The sequence below is a fragment of the Helicoverpa armigera genome, chromosome 20, assembly GCF_030705265.1.
Source record: "Helicoverpa armigera isolate CAAS_96S chromosome 20, ASM3070526v1, whole genome shotgun sequence".
Taxonomy (NCBI): Eukaryota; Metazoa; Arthropoda; class Insecta; order Lepidoptera; family Noctuidae; genus Helicoverpa; species Helicoverpa armigera.
In genome coordinates this window covers 3,268,927-3,289,801 of record NC_087139.1, presented here as the reverse complement: position 1 = coordinate 3,289,801, position 20,875 = coordinate 3,268,927, and the positions used below count along the sequence as shown (strand labels likewise).

The 20,875-nt window shown below is 36.0% G+C and overlaps 1 protein-coding gene across 3 annotated transcripts in view; it reads left to right on the top strand.

Moving 5' to 3' along the window:
• Positions 1 to 20,875, top strand: part of LOC110377458 (protein doublesex) — a 143,430-nt gene that overhangs the window by 56,790 nt on the left and 65,765 nt on the right. The gene's annotated exons all lie outside the window — the stretch shown is intronic.

Below are 20,875 nucleotides of genomic sequence, written 5' to 3'. Positions count from 1 at the left end.
GTAAGTATTATATCGGTACGGGACTTCTCGTCTCGTCAAATAACCGAATTTCGTCAAATAATTTTTGTTTTATTGTTTATTTACTGGATAATATTTGTTATTGAGGAAATGCACAAATTACTGTTGAAGCCTACGATTAGTGAATTTGTATAACTACAAATGGTTTACAAAGCTTAGGAGCGGAAATTTATGTCAGCTTAATGTGCTGCCTACAATATAGTGTACGCTACAATTAGCAAGCTATAAATCAGTGTAGCTGAGGTTATATTTTATAATTAACACATACCTGGTTTCTGAAGAACGCTATTATGAAGAAAAAATAACAATAAATTAAGGTAATGAAATATTCTAGTTATTTTTTATGTATTTAAACTTACAGAGACATATTTACACTAGGTATGGAGATACAAAGTGTTGTCAAAGAGCACAACATTAAAAAAAAAAAACAAAACAAAACTTAGAAAGGAGTCTCGAACATCACCCTTCGTTCAGACATTGACTGCGAACCGCCATAACCCGTTTTACAGTTTTATAATCTACAATTACAGATTGTAAAAATGTAAAATGGAATTCCTTAATGGCTAATGTTGTAAAAGGGGCTAACTCCGTAATGAGTTGCGTGTAGGCAAAATTTGTATTTATTTCGCTATACCAAGAAACGACAGTAAAATTTTGCAATTATGTTATAGAACCCTGTACTTGTTAGTGCGGTTAGATGACAATAAAATGCAGAAGTCGTGGCTAAAGCTATATTTTAATTGTTTTATTCAGTAGCTCTGAGACTATGTTATAAGCCCTGTTTGATTGCCGCCATTGACGATTCGTAACTGAATAAGGAAATCGCAGAGTCTAATGATATCCGCATATTTTGTTATTATAGTAGAAATCTTAGTTGCACTATCTACAATTACTTGTTTTTCTATCACTGGAAATGCGGGTGGTCCATCAAAAAATACACTGTAAAAGTTCACACGGCTGAAGGCGTAGATAAAAATACAATTTCACGAATACCACTCAACTTTACACTACAAAAACTACATAAACTTTCCTAATAACCATTAAAAAGCACATTTCCTTTAAAAAAGCTGTCTTAAACACACAACTAGTCGATAAAAACAGCCATAGATACAAAAAAGAATAGAAGGATCGTTTTCAATTACGTTTCACCGGTCGTAAACATTTCAAATTGTGTATCAGCCAATAGGAAACGGCGTAGCAACTTTGCAGCACGATCTAATTCCTGTTGGGTGGTTTTTTTAACCGCAGAACAGATTACCCGTATCCCCTATGCGTTAGAAATGTACATAGAAATATGGCGGACAGTTTTGATGACTGCGGTAGGTCTATTACTAAATTGCAGTGTAACGTGTCGTGTGAAACTTTCTATATATGAAATTCTGGATGTAATCGATTTTTATTGAGAATCCATACATGTTTAAAAAATGGCTTCTCAAACTTTTATTGCAGTAAAACTTTATCAATTCCTATCCTAGAGAGCGTGAGTCTAAGCTTTGATTGAGTAGAGGACGAATTACTACTTACCTTGTTAGTCTTTCATTGTGTCAATTGGCCATTAGCTGAGTTTATGGCTTTCTCTTGAATTATTGAAAGTTGGACATCTAATTCTTTGTTCAGAAAATCTGTCTCAATTAGATATTCGTATACGAAAGGTTGGGTCTATGATCGGAGAATCCTAGTTTCTGAATATTAGTTCTACAAATAATGTCAATATTCATATGCATATTTTGATAATAAAATCATTTGCCACTTCCGACCTTAAAGTCTGACCCCTCGACACGTGTATGCATTCTTATCAGTAACTTTATAACATATTAATAATCTGACGTTTTAAATGTCTGACCCAAGATAAACTGTCTTACATAGTTAAGTTTCAGTACAATTTATGGTGCATATTTCGACGACCTCGATGGCGCAATGGTTACCATGCCGGACTGCCGGACCTGAGGTCCCGGGTTCGATTCCCGGTTCGGTCGACATTTGTGTGATGAGCACCGTGGTCTGGGTGTTACAATATGTATTTATAACTATGTATATATGTAACTATATGTAGTTTATCAGTTGTGTTAGCACCCATAACACAAGCTAATAAATAGCTTACCATGGGGCTAACCGACCGTGTGTGAAGGTGTCGCGATATTTATTTATTTGTCGCGATATTTATATTTCCAATATTGAGGTCTAGGCGTGTTAGTTACAAAAACTGCGTATGGGCCTTAACGAAATTAAGGTTTACACAAAAATATGGTTTTCACACTCCTTAATCATAAAAGTAAAACTCGAAAATGGTCAAAAAATATCTGTACCCAGCCAAAAATATACTGAATGACAGACGATGGCCAAGTGATTAATTGTGAGGTGACGTCAAATAGGAAAGTACGGTAGGAAAAGTCACGCTGAGCTGACCCTAAATAACAAATTGGCTTAAAAGCAGAGGATATGATGATATGATGAGCTGAAATGTAACAGAATTAACAAATGGGTCTGTAGTTTGCAAAACAATAAGTATTGGCTCCTTAAAATTGACTAGCTCGTCATTGTTACCTATAAAAAGATGTATATTTTATATTATATCTTTATGGACATCAGTAACTTATCCGTGGGCAATAGCTTCTATCTTCAGCGATATTTACCTTATCTAAAGTGTATAGTTTAGCTGGAAATATCTAAAGTTAAGAAATAAGTTTATTTCTTGTTTTTAGTTTGTTCAGGGCATGTTGTTTTTTAATAACCTTTATTAATGAGCCATAATTTAATTATGTGACACAAAATTTACCTATATTAGATCCTACTTTTATTTCAAAAGGGCAAATAAATTAAGCCAGTGTCACACTTTAATTACCTTTGAATTTACTCTATACTAATAAGTTATGTTTTTTGCAAAATGCTTATTTATGCATAGTCAACACCATAAAATTGATAACCAACAGTTGATAGTTCTAGAGACATTAAATGTCAATAAAAACTAAGCATACGAACGTATGTCCAGAAGTATGTTATTTCGAATAGTCTTTCCTATTAATTTACGTTAATGATTTGCCGACAACCCTAACAGTACTATATAATTCGTATTAAAATGCACATTGCCATCTCTCATTCCGGTATCGACAATATTACAAAGTTGCAATATCACCCTCTCTTTCCCCCATAACAATTATCGCTGCTGCGCGAAAGTGATGCAGATAAAGTTTTACGACTAGATCGTGCACGGCCGAGAGCTTAAACAATTTTCATTGCTTATTTTGCTGTGACTAATTTTATGCCAACAGCTCAGAAACATAGGTATTCTGAGAAATTCTCGAACATATGAAGTTTTATGCGTTTTATGTTAGGTTTTTATGTTAATAAGTTTCATAAACGCCTGCTTTTGATGGAGGTTGCAAATATGTAGTTGTTGATCTTCAAGTTCTAATTTTATCTTCGTGTTGTTAATGTGGTATTGATACTTCCTTCATCGTCATCATTAGCCCATCAGCTTTTAGCACCTTAAGTGTTGCCTAGTATAATGGGACTCGTAGCTTTTCGAAGATTGACACCTCATCGAGCCGAAGGGCAAAACTATGTTGGACTTGCCTCCATTTAGTCGTGTTTCGACACCCTTTTAGATTAGACCAATTTTGACACTTGTCACGAGCAATTTCTCCTCTTTTCCAAACCTTGGTGACTATGGGAGCCCTGAAGAACATCCGCTTGCCTAGCGACTAAACTAATAATATTAAGCAAAATATTATCAACAATGTGAATAGTATTACTGCATAAAAAAACAGGAAGGTATTGCTACTCTAATAAATAACACGCGGCGTTTACTTCACCGCATCCGGATAACCAAACTATCAAGGTTTCTTAGCTAATTATGCACAGATATCGCTCGTAAATCAAATAAAATTTCCAATACTAGTTAATATCGTTAATATTCATTGTCCATATTCAGTCACGCAGGTCGACCTTTGAGTTTCTTAAAATCGTTTATATCAAAGTATCATTATATCTAGTTCAGTTCCAATATCTAGTGACATTGTTCTTTATTTCTGACTTATCTGAAACAGTTATTTACTATAGTCAGTAAACACTTTCAAATCTTTTAAATTAGCTAACCGAAAACTTAAATGAAAATAATGAATTTAATCTGAAAATTCGTTGACTAATTGAAAACTTCGATGTGACTATGAAATGCTTGACAATCAGTTTCTCAAACTTGCGAAAATGATCTGTTATGAAACGAAAAAAAAAGGATACTTTCATTGTCCTTAGAGCATGAAAAATATATGAAGAAACTTTATCTGGGTCCAAATCGACAGGTCTTAATCTGACACTCTCTTCCACCAGCCACAGTGGCTGAGGTAATTTATTGATTTCTAATCCATACCTAAAAAGGGCTAAATCATAACAAATTATGTATTTTATCGCTTCCAAAGTTATAGTTTTGAAATCGAATATCACTTCTTGCACATTAAAATCGACGTAGTTACAAACAAACAATTTTATATTTGATTTTACGAGTTTACCATCAAATTCTAGTTTATGGTGTCTGACGTGGACCTTTTTGATCTTATTCTATTACTTGGATAACTTTTCGGTTGAACCAAACACCATACTTAAAGGGAAGAAGTAGAAGTTTCTTCAGATAGATGTACTTTTAGTCACTAAAAGTCTGGTAGAACCATTCGCTACGATCAGATCATTTAGTAATTTCTCGCCATCTTACGTCTTTTGAATAGTATTTATCTGATAACTGTTTCTAGTTCCGATACCTGAAAAATATTTAGAATAGAGGTGTCTCCCGTATCCTCCGTTTCTCATCCTATAGAAAATACTTAGCATACCGGGATAAAAGTAGCTCATAGCCTCTATCGACAAATGGGCTACCTAACGTTGAAACAAGTATTCATATCGAACCGTTCCTGAAATTAGGGAGATCAAACAAACGTTTAAACAAACTCTTCAGCATATAATATTAGCAAACACACTATCCAAACAATTCTGTAACTTAGTACCAAAACTACCACCAGTACCTTCTTAATCATATTAAAATCTCATTACCAAACACACAGTTGTCACGTACACACAACATTGTAATTACAGCCGTGTCTAATCAATGTTAACCGGACAATTAAAAGTGTCCGATTACTGCGACCATCTCATTTATCGAGTCCGGTCGAAGTGTCCGGGCCAAACTCGTTCATTTGTGTCAAATTCATTGTTACAAACAGTTTGGGTGACTGGAAATGACTTCCCAGGACTTTGTTTTCTTTAATATTATCCTTCTTTGTAGTACAACAAACTCTCGACGCTCTGATAGGAATAAAATGCTATACAATCTCAATTTAAGTTTTGCACATATTTATCCGCAATAATAAGCGAAAATATTGCGACACTATCCGACAGTTCTTTACGTTCGATCTGTGACCATCGCGATAATTTTTGAAGCCACATCCATTCACTACAAATCAATGTGAAGTTTTTCAAAGGGATTATACGGATTTAATTGATGTCGTTATGTGGCTGCAACCATAAACGCTGAGATTGTTTTATAATCTTTTCTTTAGGGTTTCTGTTTTGTGATAACTTTTCACTTAATTGACACCGTATTTTGCCTTTTCAAATGTCCTATTGAAAATACGATTATAGGTATATCTGAGATACAGTTTAAAAATAAGCGTTTTAGCCAAGAGAATTGTCTGTTTTCACTTTAGATAATGTGAATGTCCCACTATGAAGACCCGAACTGTCCTTCGGCGTCTTTATTAAAACTGGACTGGGTACAATGGTAAACTTTAACCAGGAAAACGGTTCAATTGTTAACTAACAACAACTTTGAGCAACAGTTGTTTGCAATCGTTTATTAACAAGTTTCTGTTGCGGTTCTGTCTGACCATCCTCTGGGCTGAAACGAATAACTTAATTTAAACCGTGTTACAAGGGCATAAGGTTCAGAATGATTTGGTGGTGTGTTTAGGGGAAAATTTGCCGTGGTTTGGGCAGTTCGTGGTGCAAAGTTAGGCAAGGTGTGACCACAGATGTACCGCGTTTGGAAAACAATCAATGACGAGGTGGACTTGGTGAAATTTTCGTATGCGGTTTGTTTTGGCGTTTGTGTCTTGATCAGTTTGTGTTAGTTTGATTTAGAATTAAAAGTTTTGGATATAGAGGGCGACCAAAGAAACGATGAATGGATTGTGTGAAAGAATGTCACTATCGAGCAAAGCTATCGAGATGCGGTCTGACAGAGACTTGTGGAAAAAGTGCCATCGTAAAACTGTCATCTATGTAATTATAATTTGTTCACAGAAGTAAAGTTGCACCGATTAGAATAGTTTCTAGAAAGTCTGTATCTTGAGCATACTACGTTTAAACAAGATCATGTCGAATATTTTACCCCGATAATATTGATGTAACGTTTATCATACATGCCAATCATTCACCGCAATACAACCTACACAGCGTTACCAACCATATCGTTAACTTCCACCGTAAAAAATTAACAAGCCCACATTTGCATTTAGTAGCAATATAGCCAGACGAAGCTGACCTACCCTATAAAAGGGTAATGTAATAAAATCTCTAAAAATTTTAAAACCTACCCATAAAACTAAGACGATACAGGCTAGCCGGCAGCGAGGCAGTAAACCGGCGTAAGTCCGATACGCCGGATTCCAACGGTTCCTATCAAAAGTTTTATTGTCCTCCTCCTTTGTCCCGCTCACACTGACGCAGTTAAAAAGAGATGACGCTAGCACAGTATTATCTTTTTCAGGAATTCATTGTCGTTGCAAGTTTTATGCTTCTTGTGAAGCATCGCATATTTTTATTGCGTCCTGTGGATTGAAAAGCTCCTGCCTGCATATCTAGGTCTTTCGGTATATAGATTAGTTTAGTTCATACGGTTCTCGGTATGAGATGGTTTATCAGCTTCAGTTTGGTTCGGCTTTAGATTTTTATTCGTTTAGTTTACGGTTTGTGTTATTTGTTTTAAACTTTTTTTAAGATAACTCTTAGTAGATATAGTCCTGACAATATTAAAAAAACCAACACTTTGTGCTATCTTTTATTAATCAATGTTAGTTTTTTTTTTTCATTCTTTATCATACATAACGGACTGATTTAATTTTACCACTTCAAACTGATTAAGGACTTCAAAAATAAGTTTGCAAATTCATTTCCTCAACTGTCAAACCGCCATTTTTAAAATAACGTTATAAAGTTAAAATTGAACAATATCCGAGATCGCTAACGTACAGGGGTAATGAAAAATGCTGCAGTAGCTGAATTTACGTGCAATTCCTGAAAGCGTATTCTCGTAAATATATTCCTGGCTATAAAAATGGGAGTATTCGGTTATAAGGTTTTTACACCGAGCATCGTAACTTTACGCGAACCTATTATATTGGTTCCGTGTGTTTTTCCAGACCTGTTTAAGGAAACTGAGACGGAGAAACTATTTAACTTTGTGATTGATGTTAAAGCTGGGTTGAAACGCTGTCTGTGTTTTTGGATAAAGTTTATTTAAAACACGACTGTCTCAGTGTGTCTCAGACTTTTTTGGCTGCAATTTGATGCAGTACAGAATATAGACATGCTATGGTAAAAATTAAATGACGGAGGGAAACTGCCATTACTGGACCGTTAATTCAAGATTAACTAGTCATGCATATTTAATTTCAAAATGAACATGTATAACATACACATGTAATGTAAACATCAAACTTAACGCCACCTTTAAGTCAAAATATGGGTGCTGAAACGGTCCGCGTTTCAAGTTGAGGCACTTTAATTAAACTAAGGTGTACGTCATGAACATTAAATGTAGACGAAGGCAGCCATTGTAAATTCCACCAACGTTTCAGTTTCATGGCTTTAGTTAGAAAACGCCGTCGGACTTTTATGGGCAATTTCGGTTCAGACGTTTTGTTATATTACCAATGCTTTTAAGGTACTGCACCCACCCCGCTCCGGTAAACATATGTGCAATTTTACGAGCCACTAGTTTATGGTAAATGTGTAGTTATGTCTGCGGCAGCGTTAACTCTTATGTATGAAATGTGCAATTTATCTTGTCTTGACAGATGCGCCTATTGAAAATTTTACGTTTGTTTCTATTTTACCTCCTACTGTCCGAAGGATTTTACGTCTTCTCCGCGCGAAGTGACGGCGTGTTATTATGGTTTCGTTCAAATTTCGAACGCCATTTTGTATTTATGTTTTTATCTGTTAACCACAGAACTTGGAAGGAATGGAACATTTTTTGAATTTAGAATACGGAACAACAAGGAGAGTTTTCAAATAAGTATGTAGTGAGACAAGGACTGGGTCAACTGCGTGCGTGATGAACACGCAAAAAATAATTATTTATTTTAAAACAAAGTAAACTGCCGATATAGAAGTATGTGTGAGAAACTTGTACGAATCAAAGACTAATCTTTATAGCTATAAAACATCTAATACCACAAAACTTCATCAGTTTATTATTTTTTCTGGTTTTCAAACAAACACGTTCCATCGTCTATTACAATAGCCAAAGTACACATTGAAGCGAATTCGTATACGTCATAAATACAATTTTACGAGAGTTCAGATAATGTCCTATAAAGTGTACGTATTGTGGCAACTGCAAAAGCCGGAGTTGGTCTAACAATTAACGAATGCTTCAGCCATTGAGTTTATACGAAGCAATTATATGACCGAAGTATTGAACGTCGCGATTCATTTGTTCATTATGTTGGCAGTAAATCGCGTTAGATAGAAATTGTTGATTTGTTTGGTTATGCCATTTTGATAGACAGTTGCTGTATCGATGGTTTGTGTCGTTAAGTTTTATCACTTTTTTTAATGTTTGCTGCGAACATTTGTGCAATGGCTTCTGCCGTGGATTTGCTCGACTGTATTTGGAAAGTCACAGATTTTAGAATTTGGGCACAATATGTCTCGATTTAGTATGAAGCGGTTTTCTTGTTTTCTGCTATCGAATCGATTTGAAAAAGTATTTCAGTGTTATATAGCACATTTATCGAGGAAAGACATAGGCTACTTTTATGCGGGTGCGTAGTAATTCCCTTGAGATGGTGAAGTGACCGTTTTCAGATACAGACAATCAGAAAATTGGCCAGAATTTTGGATGCCGATATTTATATGTATAAAACAATGCCACATCAATCCCGTTAATCCTGCCAGATTTCATAACTGTGCCACAGATCTCGTATTTCATCCTCCGTGATATTATTGCAATTAACGGTACTTTTAAAAAGTACCGAAATAATTTCAAGAAGTGCCACGTAGGATATTATTGCAAATATAATCGCAGGATGCTTGAACAATGCTTGTGTCGTCCAATTTACTATAATTTACTGCTTTTCTCACTTCCTCAATGGTAGTGGACATTACTGAATTATTTTGTGTACAATCATCAATCAGACACGATTTATTAATCGCCCTTAGTCTTTATGTGAAAGATATTTTTCTTTTAATAAAGATACAATAGGGCACCCATAATATCCTCACATTTTTCTTGTATTGATCAATTTATATTTTCCTCTTCCTCCGTCGCTATATTATATTTATATTTTCCTCTTCCTCCATCGCTATATTATATTCATAATACTATAAAGCTAAATAGTTCTTGCTTGAGCGCGCTAATCTCAGGACCTGATGGACCTACCTCTCACTCTCATTATCTCTTTGCTCAGAACCCTTGAACTGAAGACCTCCAAACCAGTCTTACCCCCATACACTACCACAGTCAGCAATCCCCTCCTCGCCTTCTCCCACATTCGACAACCCTTCAACAGCCGAGCTTCGCAGTTTATCGTCACATAACTCGAGTCACCACGTCGACCATGTCACGGGAATGCTCGTAAAGTGACAGGTTATGCTCGTGACGTCATCAGTCCCGTCGGATAGCTTATTTAGGTGCATTTAGGTGCATCCGATTAATTAAACTCGATGGTCATAACATTTGTTTGTTTAATTTTTTATGAGGTTATAGTTTTTGGTATTTGTTTTGAGATGGCAATGAAGTTTCTAAGTATATCTTGGACACCTTTCCTGATTAAAGGTGATGAAAAATATCTCGAGGAAGCCTGGAAGTCTGAAATCACTAACTCGCAATCACTAAATCTTTCTCTGTGGGAGAGGAGGCATGTCGTGGGAAAGTAAATAGGCTGATGATGATGATGAAAGAATTTATTTGTAATCGTCATCAAAGTGGTCAAACGTCAAAGGATTTATTTTATCGAATATTGCATCTCCTTGATAAATGAAGTGCTGTTGATAAGACCACTTCAAACATCAATCATTACCTCTTAAATAAAAATGTAATTAATCTGTAAGGATAGTTGTAAGAGAGGAAAATAAATAAATAAAAAATAAATAAAAAATAAATAAAAATGTTTCTTGATAACTTTAGTGCAAGAGGAGAAATAAACATGACCATTCACTTTCACATACAAAGTTCTAATGCATCAAAGTTTTAATTGTTAAGTTTTATTACTTATATATGAATCACCTCAAAGTTATCCACTTGATTGATTCCAAGTATTTATAAAACTTATCTAACATCTAAGCGTGGGAGAATTTTAGAATGAATAAGTTACTCTGTCCATGGGAAGTGATGGAGACTCTTTTAATATTACCACTCAGAGAATAGATGCAAAAGCTCTAACGCAGTTTCAGGTCTACGTACTTGGGTTCTAGACCTCACTCAAGATGATTGAGTGATCGTGACTGTTTGAATACGAAACTTGCACAATGAACGGGCTATGGACTCCACAAAACAGAGAAGTTTTTAAACAAGTAATACAGTTTTTTGTAAAGGGATTCTATTGAGACAGTGACGAGATGTTTGAATTACGAAATTTTATTGGTAGTTTAAAAACTTCTCCGCTCTGCCTCGCTATGGTGGAGTCTTGGCCTTATGTGTGCTTACTCAATCTGGCCTTCTGTCACTCATTTAGTGACAAACTCCTCAAGCGACTTCCCATCAAAGAAGAACTTGGTAACAAAAACTGGTAATAAATCGCACAGAATAACAAACTAACGCCATCTCACTGGATAACCAATTAAAACTTATTAATTACCCCGCCACCCGTGATCGTAAACTCGCATTTACTGCACAACTGAACTGCGTAATAAAAGAAGTTTTCCTTTTAAAACCTTTAAAAACCAGGCTCGTTTCTGAATTCGAGTGCAGTAAAGAGAGCTGACTTTACGACCAGTGTGCACCGCGCGCGTGACTTTTTAGCTAATAACATACTTTGATTAGTTCGCGAAATTGAACGTATTGCTGTTCTTGGTAATGTTGGCTATTGGCTTTATGTTTGCTTGTAAGGATTGATCGGGTTAAGCTTGGAGAGGAGAAATTGCTAGGAAGCAAGCAGTGGTGGAATGGTCCTGGTTGAAGTCTGGCAGCCTTTGAGTTAATGATATTTTTTTTGTGATGAATGTAACAATTTTTGGGGCTTCGTTGTTTTTATGTTCAATCTAATTTGTATAAAATATATGCCTGTGTCGAGTAACGTTTTTAACGTTAACGCATTAGACATACTCGTGATGGTGGTCATGTCAAAAAATATTGTCTCTACTCTGTAGTAAGAAAAATACAGATAGGTTTATTTACATCCAAACATAAATTAGTGATGATATTATCAAGGGCATTTTACAGGTTTAAATACACTCTTAACTACTGGTACAACAAAACTATGGTCCAGATCCACCAGAACTATTTCACTACAGATATTTATAGAAACTACAGCAATTCTTTAAAAGCCTCTCAACATTTTACACTGTCTATCCATAAAGTCAATAGACTACAGTTATTGGCACTACAGTGTAAATTGCCGCTGAAGTAAACTGTAAGGGCCCTTTACTGTAGTTCAGATGCGTTGTAAAACTGGTCAGTGTCTGTTTATTAGGGTCAAAGTCATTGTAGACTATTTCGCTGCACGTGGAACTAGGGTTGTGAATTTTCAGCTTTGGGAATTTTCTTTTTTTAATCGTGTCTTGTAAAGACATCGAGTACATATTTTAACGCCTTTTACTTCTTAATTAAGTCTCTATGCACTAAGTGAATATGATATGCAGCACTATATCATGTCTTCTTAATCTATCACTAATTTTGAGGGTTCCTTGGTTTGCTGTAGAAACAGGATCCGACTACTTAGACACTTCTCATGGACCGTGATTGCTACACAGTTGTCATTTGCAGAGATGATGTATTTCTAATATTACATTACACATATACATTACAGCTACATATAACAACAGATCTAAACTAATATTATAAGGATGAAAACTTTGTTTGTTTGGTTGTTATGGATAAACTCAAAAACTACTGGACTTATTTTAAATATTTTTTCACCATTAGGAAGCTATATTATCTGCGAGTAACATAGGCTATATTTTATCCGGGTGCGGGCAGTAGCTGAAACCGCGGGAAAACAGCTAGTACTAAATAAAATAAAATGAATATTTAAAGGGACCCCGCACATTAAACATAACGTCTTTTGCACTTTTTTGCTCGATCTTAATAACGCTACGGGACCCTTCGTGCTCGAGGCCGGTACTAGGCCGGTTTTTTGTAGGTACCTACACATCTTACTCACCGAACAAGTACATAATAAACTACCAGCCTATTTATTACATACGCAGGGAAGTAATTCCGCCCACGCTGAGAATCTCCCTAATTCCCATGGTTCCCAGTTCGGAGAAGGGGCCCCATTAAATTTTATGGATCAGCAGATTGCTGGGCTCCACGATAGGCGTCACTTTGTAGGGCGTTGATGCTTTTGATAATATACTGGGTAGGAATAAATGGACCTCCTTCGTGAATAAGTAGGTACATACATAGCCGAGTGAAAAAGAAAAAAAAAACTTATTGTGTCCTTTAACCAAAGAAATGTAGGTACTAGTAAAATAAATAAATACGTCATAGATATAAGCAAATATTCGTAATAGGCAGTTTTACAATGTTATCTAAGGAGGATGATAGATTGGTTATGTCTAAAGACTTTACGTCAAGTAATCTCTCAAGGTGAAAACACAGCAAAAACCATCATAATTACAATCATAATTAATATATAAAAATGTTAATACGCTTCAAACCGCTTTCATCAAAGCAAATTCTTGAATACATCTCAATTAGCATCCAAACGTTTTTTATTTGACGTCGACGATGCGCAAGCGCTCCCGTGCTTACGATGATTAATGGGAGAGAAAACATTATACACACATTATAAATCTGATTTTGCGCTAATTTAAAATCACTTACACGAATAAAAAAGTAAATTATCTCCCTTTTTGCTCCATTTACATTTAGATCCCCTTGCAATTTGTGTCAAGTTTTTTTTTTAGACTTAGTTTCGAGACCAAGTCTTTTGGGTCATTATAAGCAAAAGGCTCTTCATCTCTGATTATAGGTCTCTTAACTATTACTTTAAGCTGCAAACTAGTGTAATTTAACAGGTGTTTACCGACTAATATGAATATAACTCATATTAGAATTAAATGCTAGAACAACAAGCCGGACTAGTTTATTTATATGCATTAACGTGAATATAATTTTGCACCGTTTAAGCTTCACTTATTTTAAAAACTGGTAGGTTTAAACACTCTTAATTTTTAGGGCTCGGTATTCAATGGTTAAAAATGGGACCCTTCTTACTGCCAAGGCCTGGACAATCTTGTCTAAGACCTCACTGTTCAAAACGCTAGAACTTTTATTAACTGTCTAACTTTAACTATTTAACTTTTTTATTATTGTATGCGGTTTCTTTAACTATCTAAGCGACTGATTGTCGCTTTCCGTGACTAAAAGGTTGGCGTCACACATGGCAATTATGCCTGCCTCGGGGTACGCTCTCAGTCGACATCAATGGGGACGAATTTATAATCTTGTTAATAAATCTGAACACATATTCTAAAGATCCTTCTACTACTTTTTATTATAACAAATGACACTCAACTTCCAATCTAACATACGGGACCCGCGATCTGCGATTTCGTCTCACACTTCACCAGTTTTTTTTTCCATACGTGTCAATTGTAACCCGAGCTGCTTTGCAAAATGAATGAGGTCCCAACATGCAACATATCAACTGTCAAGTTCTCACCTATACTTTGACGCACGGACCATTCACATCTTAAGAGCCACTTGAAATATACTTGAATCTGTTTAATAGTGGCTGGTGTAAATTGTTCTAGGATAGGGTAATGACCTTCTTCTAGAAAATGCATGGTGAAGCTTAGGGAATAATCATTTTTGTGCTGTTGACTTGACATAGGTATATTTTTTTCGTTGAAGCTCGTCGTTTATTTTTAGAAAAAAAAAATCAACAGTATAGTATGGTTAAAAATATAGGGGTTTTATCTGCTTAGTTGTATATTTATATTAGATAGCTCGTGTCTTTTTGGCTGCAATACTACAGTCTACGCAAACCGTTGCACACCAATCAACAACGACAAAATATATAAAAAATATGAATAAAAGTAAACCTACGTCTTTTCGAAATAAGTAATTAAGTACGTAATAGATATGTTAAAACTTTCAAAATAAGTCTGACACATATCAATTACAGTCAGCAGTAAATAAATTCCTTAAGCCAACATCAATAAAAGAGACATGAAGCCATTAAAAAATAATTAATTTTTAACATCCCCTATCCATCAAGCTACCGAGCTACCTCACTTCTCAACTGCATCAGTCTTGCTGAGTTGAGCATAATGTTTCATATATCATCATATAATATTATAAATGTGAAAATAACTCTGTCTATCTGTATTTTCTTCACGCCTAAACTACTGAACCGATTTGTGTCAAATTTGGTACAGACATAGTTTGGAACTTGAGAAAGGACATAGGATAGTTTTTATTACAAAAAAATATTTATTCCGGACATATAGCGCCATCTATTGGTCAAACCAAAAATCTGCCGGAAGTCACTCTTCCACGCGAACAAAATCGGCAAAAGCTAGCATTTCATATTACCCGACGTTATAAAAGGGGTGTATGTGTTTACACGATACGTATGGGTCCGCAGTCTGCCAGTACTGTGGAGGTAATAAACCGATGGAATTGGCGTCTGGCCTGTTTTGTTACGAATCAATATGTGTACAGCCTTCAGTTATATTACAAGTAAAAGAAAGAAGGTCTATATAGTCAATTTTGCTTTATGACTTGACGGGCAGATCAAAATAAACCGACCCAACCTAACTATTCATCATCATCATCTCAGCCATAGGACGTCCACTGCTGAACATAGGCCTCCCCCTTTGATCTCCACAGATAAGGTAAACGCTGGTGAAGTCGTCATGCCCCAATAGTCGTCAATTAATCTAAAAACTTTGATTATTTTTTTCTACATATCTTAAAATGGGCCGGTTTATATGTCAACATATTGTTGATAACATACTGCACAATTGAAATGACAACACGGGGTTTTAACAGTCATGGCATCGGAGATATATTAGTCGAAACGTGTGTGCTATAACAAAATCGTTTTTTCGTGAAGTTCAGCTGTCAAAAGTGAAACTCAGCACGTGGTTTTGTGTTTTGATTTCCATAACTCCAGTGGGGTCTGTGGTACGTTTCTTTGTTTAATTAGATAGTTAAGTTTATTTGCTAACTATGTAATGTGCAATTTTGAATACTTTTAACATAGAAGATATATTTTTTTAATGTGACATCTATTGGTACTTTAAAACTCCCATTTGACCCAAAACCCGTCAATTTTAGAATTATTATGACGAGTACTGGGACATGCTCAAAAGTTGCACCTAAACTCGTCATAACGAGGATATTTTGTGTTTTACAGTACAAAATGCGAATAAATAGCTAATAACGGGACTTTTACAAAATTGTTAACTCTCTAGAACAAACATATTTAAGGTTTAGACTACATTTATTGATGAAACTGCGATTCGTTTAAGCTTTTTCTTAGGGGATATATTTTACTCTGCTGGTTTTTGATGCACGTACACATTCATGTTATTCGATTCAATTAATTTGTTTCTTATTGGTTGAATCCCATGTTTTCTATTAGTATGCACTTATTCATTGGCCGCTGCTTTGGCTACAAGTAGGTCTACCACTTACCTTTGTTTCTACGACGCTTGGATTACAATTTGTGGCAAGCAAAAATTGAATGTTCTTACACTAAGCTTTTTGTTCGAAATAACTGCAAGTCGTCACGCGTATTGTACCACGTCTCCCTAACTTGCCTTAATAGCGCCTTTATAAAAATTCTGTCATTCAACTAGTTTTGACGCAAAAAATATTAAAATCAGTTTTAAGAGGTAGTATAGCTTCCATCGCTGTCACTTATTTGCTTGTCCTATTCGATATTGATGGGTAAAGAGTAATTCTTAAGTAAGATTTTTATTTAAAATTGTATGTACCTAGTGACTGAAAGAAACTACAAGCAAGAGGGCCCTTTAAAAGTCATAGAAGCTGTAAATCAAGGGGCCACAACATCAGATGCAGTAAGAAAATTTTAAGCGCTGAAGCCCTTTTGAGATAACTTTAATAAACGACATATACACTATAGAAATGAACCCAATTACAATCCCCGGTTCTGTGCTTAACTATTGCTAATTATGGAGGAAAACTACTTGGGCTATTGCGTTGGGATTTTAGTGGATTAGGATATAGGAAGCTATAGGAACTATGGCACCTGCCGATGATAATGTATAAAATACATGTTAAAATGACAGGGGGTGGCTCGCCAGCTCACTTACTGGGCCCCCGGGAATCAGTCACTGAATAGCAACAAGAGGGCAACAGGGACATGAGCGGCTGAAGAGTGAGGAAACCTTAGCGGTCTTTAAACGCAGATCACGCGCTCCCTGCGGGTCCAGGATCACCGGGCCAATCGCCACTTACCTTGAGGCCTCCGAGCCAGGCTACTAACACTGCTCTAGCGACTCCACTCTGGGCGGCCAATGTAGGCAAGCCAGAGGCGGGAGATCTATCCCCCGCCATGCTTCACTCCGGCCAGCTGGAGTGAAGCTGGACAGGGACAGTATACTCTCCTTGGAGTACTCGGTATTTATAGCCCCGCGGGGTCGCTACTCCCCGTCATCCGCCTCAGATGTCCTTCGGGGCTAATTCAGATTATTATTAGATATTATTTGTATGTCTCTACAGACCTCGGGACTATAGAGTCCCGGATTTTTGGGAGGCGAACGTCCTTTGAGACAACTTTAATGAAATGGTGACACAAAACCGGCGATTATCCCTGTATACACTATAGAAATGTAGCCAAGGAAAATCCCCGGTTCTGTGCTAAACTATTGCTAACTATGGATAAAAACTACTTGGGCTATTGTGATGGTATACTAATGGTCTAGGAATGGGGAAACTACGGGAACTATGGCACCTGCCGATGACAATGTATTAAATACATGTAAAAATGGCAGGTGGAGACTCGCCACCTCACTTACTGGGCCTCTGGGAATCACTCACTGAATAGTAACAAGAGGGCAACAGATACATGAGCGGCTGAGAAGGGTGAGGATACCTCGGCGGACTTTAAACGCAGATCACGCGCTCCCTGTGGGTCCAGCATCATCGGCCCACTCGCCACTTACCACGAGGCACCTACCCTCCGAGCAGAGCTGCTAACCCTGCTCTAGCAACTCCACTCTGACCGGCCGGTGAAGGCAAGCCAAGAGACGGGAGACCTAGACGAGATGGGGGATAGTATACTCTCCCTGGAGCACTCAGATATATAGCCCCGCGGGGTCGCTACTCCCCGTCATCCTCCTCAGCTGCCCTATTATTGGGTTTAATAGTAATAATTTTACTCGTGCTACATATGCACATCACTGCATGGTTATTATGATTTTTAATTTTATAGACTGATTTTGTGATTCCAAGCGTTTGATTTTAGGAATATAAATCAAAAGGCAACTATATATCTGTTTTATTGAATACCTGCTCTTCTAACAGATTTTAACCTGCTATTCTAAATAGGGATTTGGTTTTCTATCTATCTGTATGTTTTAAAGGCAAAAGTATGCTTAAAAAATTCAAGCACAAAAAATGTACATAACTTGAACTTTATGTTCAAGAACATAGAGTTCATATTAGCACTACAAGTTGACGAGTACTGGGAATATTTGACGAGTATCGGTACAAATCAGACGACTACTGGTACAAATCGCCCTTTTTTTACTTTTTCCTTAATAAATACATAAACCCATCAAAATGATTAAAAAACATTGGTTACTTAGAATAACGAATAAATTATCTATCACGTCATGTAAAAATTGTCATTTTCTATTAAATATTTAACACACAGTAGAGCTTCAAAGTCAGTGATTTCCGAAATCCGACGACTATTGGTACGTTTACCTTAGCTGTTGGAGGCGACCTGCATCCAGCGTCTTCCGACGACCTTTATAAGATCGTCTGTCGTACCTACCTATTGTTTCAATGTGATTTAGGCACTGAGTTTAAAGTAAATAAAATGGGGTTTTTATGTGATATCGTGGAGTTGATAGCTTTCATAATTATTTGTCCGAGGACGTTATTCCTTGTGCTAATAATAATTTAGGATTACAAAATGTTGATCTAAATTAAAACGATTTTCTTGGTTCCCCAAATGATGGCAAGAAGTGGACCTGCCGTCATTTACCTGTAGACTAAATTCAAGCACTTCAGTGTTTTTTTATACGGTACAAAGTTGCCTTTCTTAGGTCGTAAAGATCTTTACTTGCAGTCCTAGTTAAATTGTTGGTTTTATTAGTTCACTAAAGTAATACAGAACAAGCTCAAATTACCTGTATCCAAAAGGTTTTTATTAACGATCACAAGTTTCTCTTTTTATTGGAATTTTTAATACCAAGATTATTTTGAGTTATTTAAATGATATACACTAATAAATTAATGGGTTATTTATTGTTCCGCTGTAAGGCAAAAGCCTCCTCTGATACAAAAAGTCTGAGAGAATGTACGGCATAATGATTGAGCTATCTTGCCTCCATGACAAAGTGAAATTGATCCGTAATAAGCATTATTTAGGAAAATATTTACATACCTGATAGCTTCTTTAGATATTACAGAATAGTTCGAATCGATGCGGGATTGCATCAACATACACGCTTGGGCTACTATAGTATTTTTATACCTAAAAAGGAGGAAGTTCTTAATTCGGGTGTTTATTTCTTATCTTTTTTAAATTCTCGCATAGGAACTTGGCAAAATACCTACTGAACCATCAATAACAAAACAAAAAACCAGCTGAAAAATATAAAAAAAAACTCAGTTACAACTCTTATCTACTGATTGCGAGATCCGATTCAGTTTTATTTACGATGTATCGATTGTTCGGAAGCCACAATTTATTACGATAATCGATTGCTCGCAAACAATCGTCGGCCCACCTCTCTTAACCCTATAATGAGCGCGTTACTTCGAGCTCAAACGTAATTTATTGCAGTGTACAATTTTGTCCCGGAGTTTGTTAACAAGCAGTTTGGAAGCAGGTGGCTAGTGGCTACTTATTTTATAATCGCCTAACTGTTAAAACTTGCTTCAATTACCTTATAATTACGTTGTTATACTCGCTTTGTTTTTTTTTGCATAATTTGTGTCTTTGACGCGGATAAAACAAAATTGATTGATAAGATCTTTCAATTATAATGAGCATGAAAACAGCAACACATCTATTTTATTCAATTATAATGACTTTAAAACGGCAACATAATTTCCTGATTACGAAATTTTCATAAACTCGCAATTTAAATCTTCCTTACGGAATGTGAGCGTCTATGTCTGGTTTTCTTTATCACCAGTATTAAGAAACAAACGATTTACTCTTTCAAAAATAGCTAACCCATAACAGCGTATGTCAAAATCGATTTCTAACAATAAAACAAGCTTCAACAACGGAAGTGCATAACCAGGGCAGGCCATTTCAAATTGTTGGTTGTTTTGAAACATTGTAGCTCAAACGTCTCGGAGCAGATTTGTTAATCCTTGTTTATAGTTAGGAGCCAAGTTGACGTGTCAACCGTGCGAGCGCGTTTTAGGGTTAACGGTCGATGTTGATATGGAAGAAATGTTTGTAGTGTTGTTGTTGACTGCGATAGTTACGTAAAAAAAAAACATTAAAAAGTTAAATAATAAGTTTTGATTTCCATAGAAACTAGTCTTGGAAGTGTGTATGGGTGAATGGGAAAATGGTATCTACTAATATGGGTTATGTTTAGTTTGATCGATCTCAATTATAGTTACGAAGTAAGCACTGGGGATATTTTGCAGAAAGATTAAATTGTCCCTGAAAAAACAAAAGATCGCCTTTTGTTTCCATATAAAAAAAGAAAATCGCTTATAAAAAGAACTATTTCTGTCCACAGACTTAAAAAAGTGACAGTGATAGCTCGAGATTTAAGCGCCCGCCAAAAATACATTGACGTTTGAACATTCTTTCATGATTCACGACCACACACAAAGTATTGCCACAATTAAATATCTTATTAATACCTGCCACACGTTTATATAAAACCTTGAACTCTAAATAAGCGAAAAAAGAAAGTGAACACAATGTATTTGGCAAAGTTACAGAATTGAACAGCATCTAATGTCTAGAAATCCGTATGACGACAGCCTATGTAATATATAAAGTATGTATATAATATAATGTTCCACGTGTAACGCAATTACTAGTTGTGCTAGTATATAGAGTTAATTTATTGCATTAAGTACGAGTGCATTTGTATAGAGGCGTCACGATAGTCGCACGCGCATACAATGTTGCCTTGACCGATAGATCGACGGGTGAATCAGAAATAGGTGGTCGGATGTTGACGGAAATGCATGTCACTGTAGTTTGATAGCCTATTTATGTTGTTTTTGTTTATGGAAAAT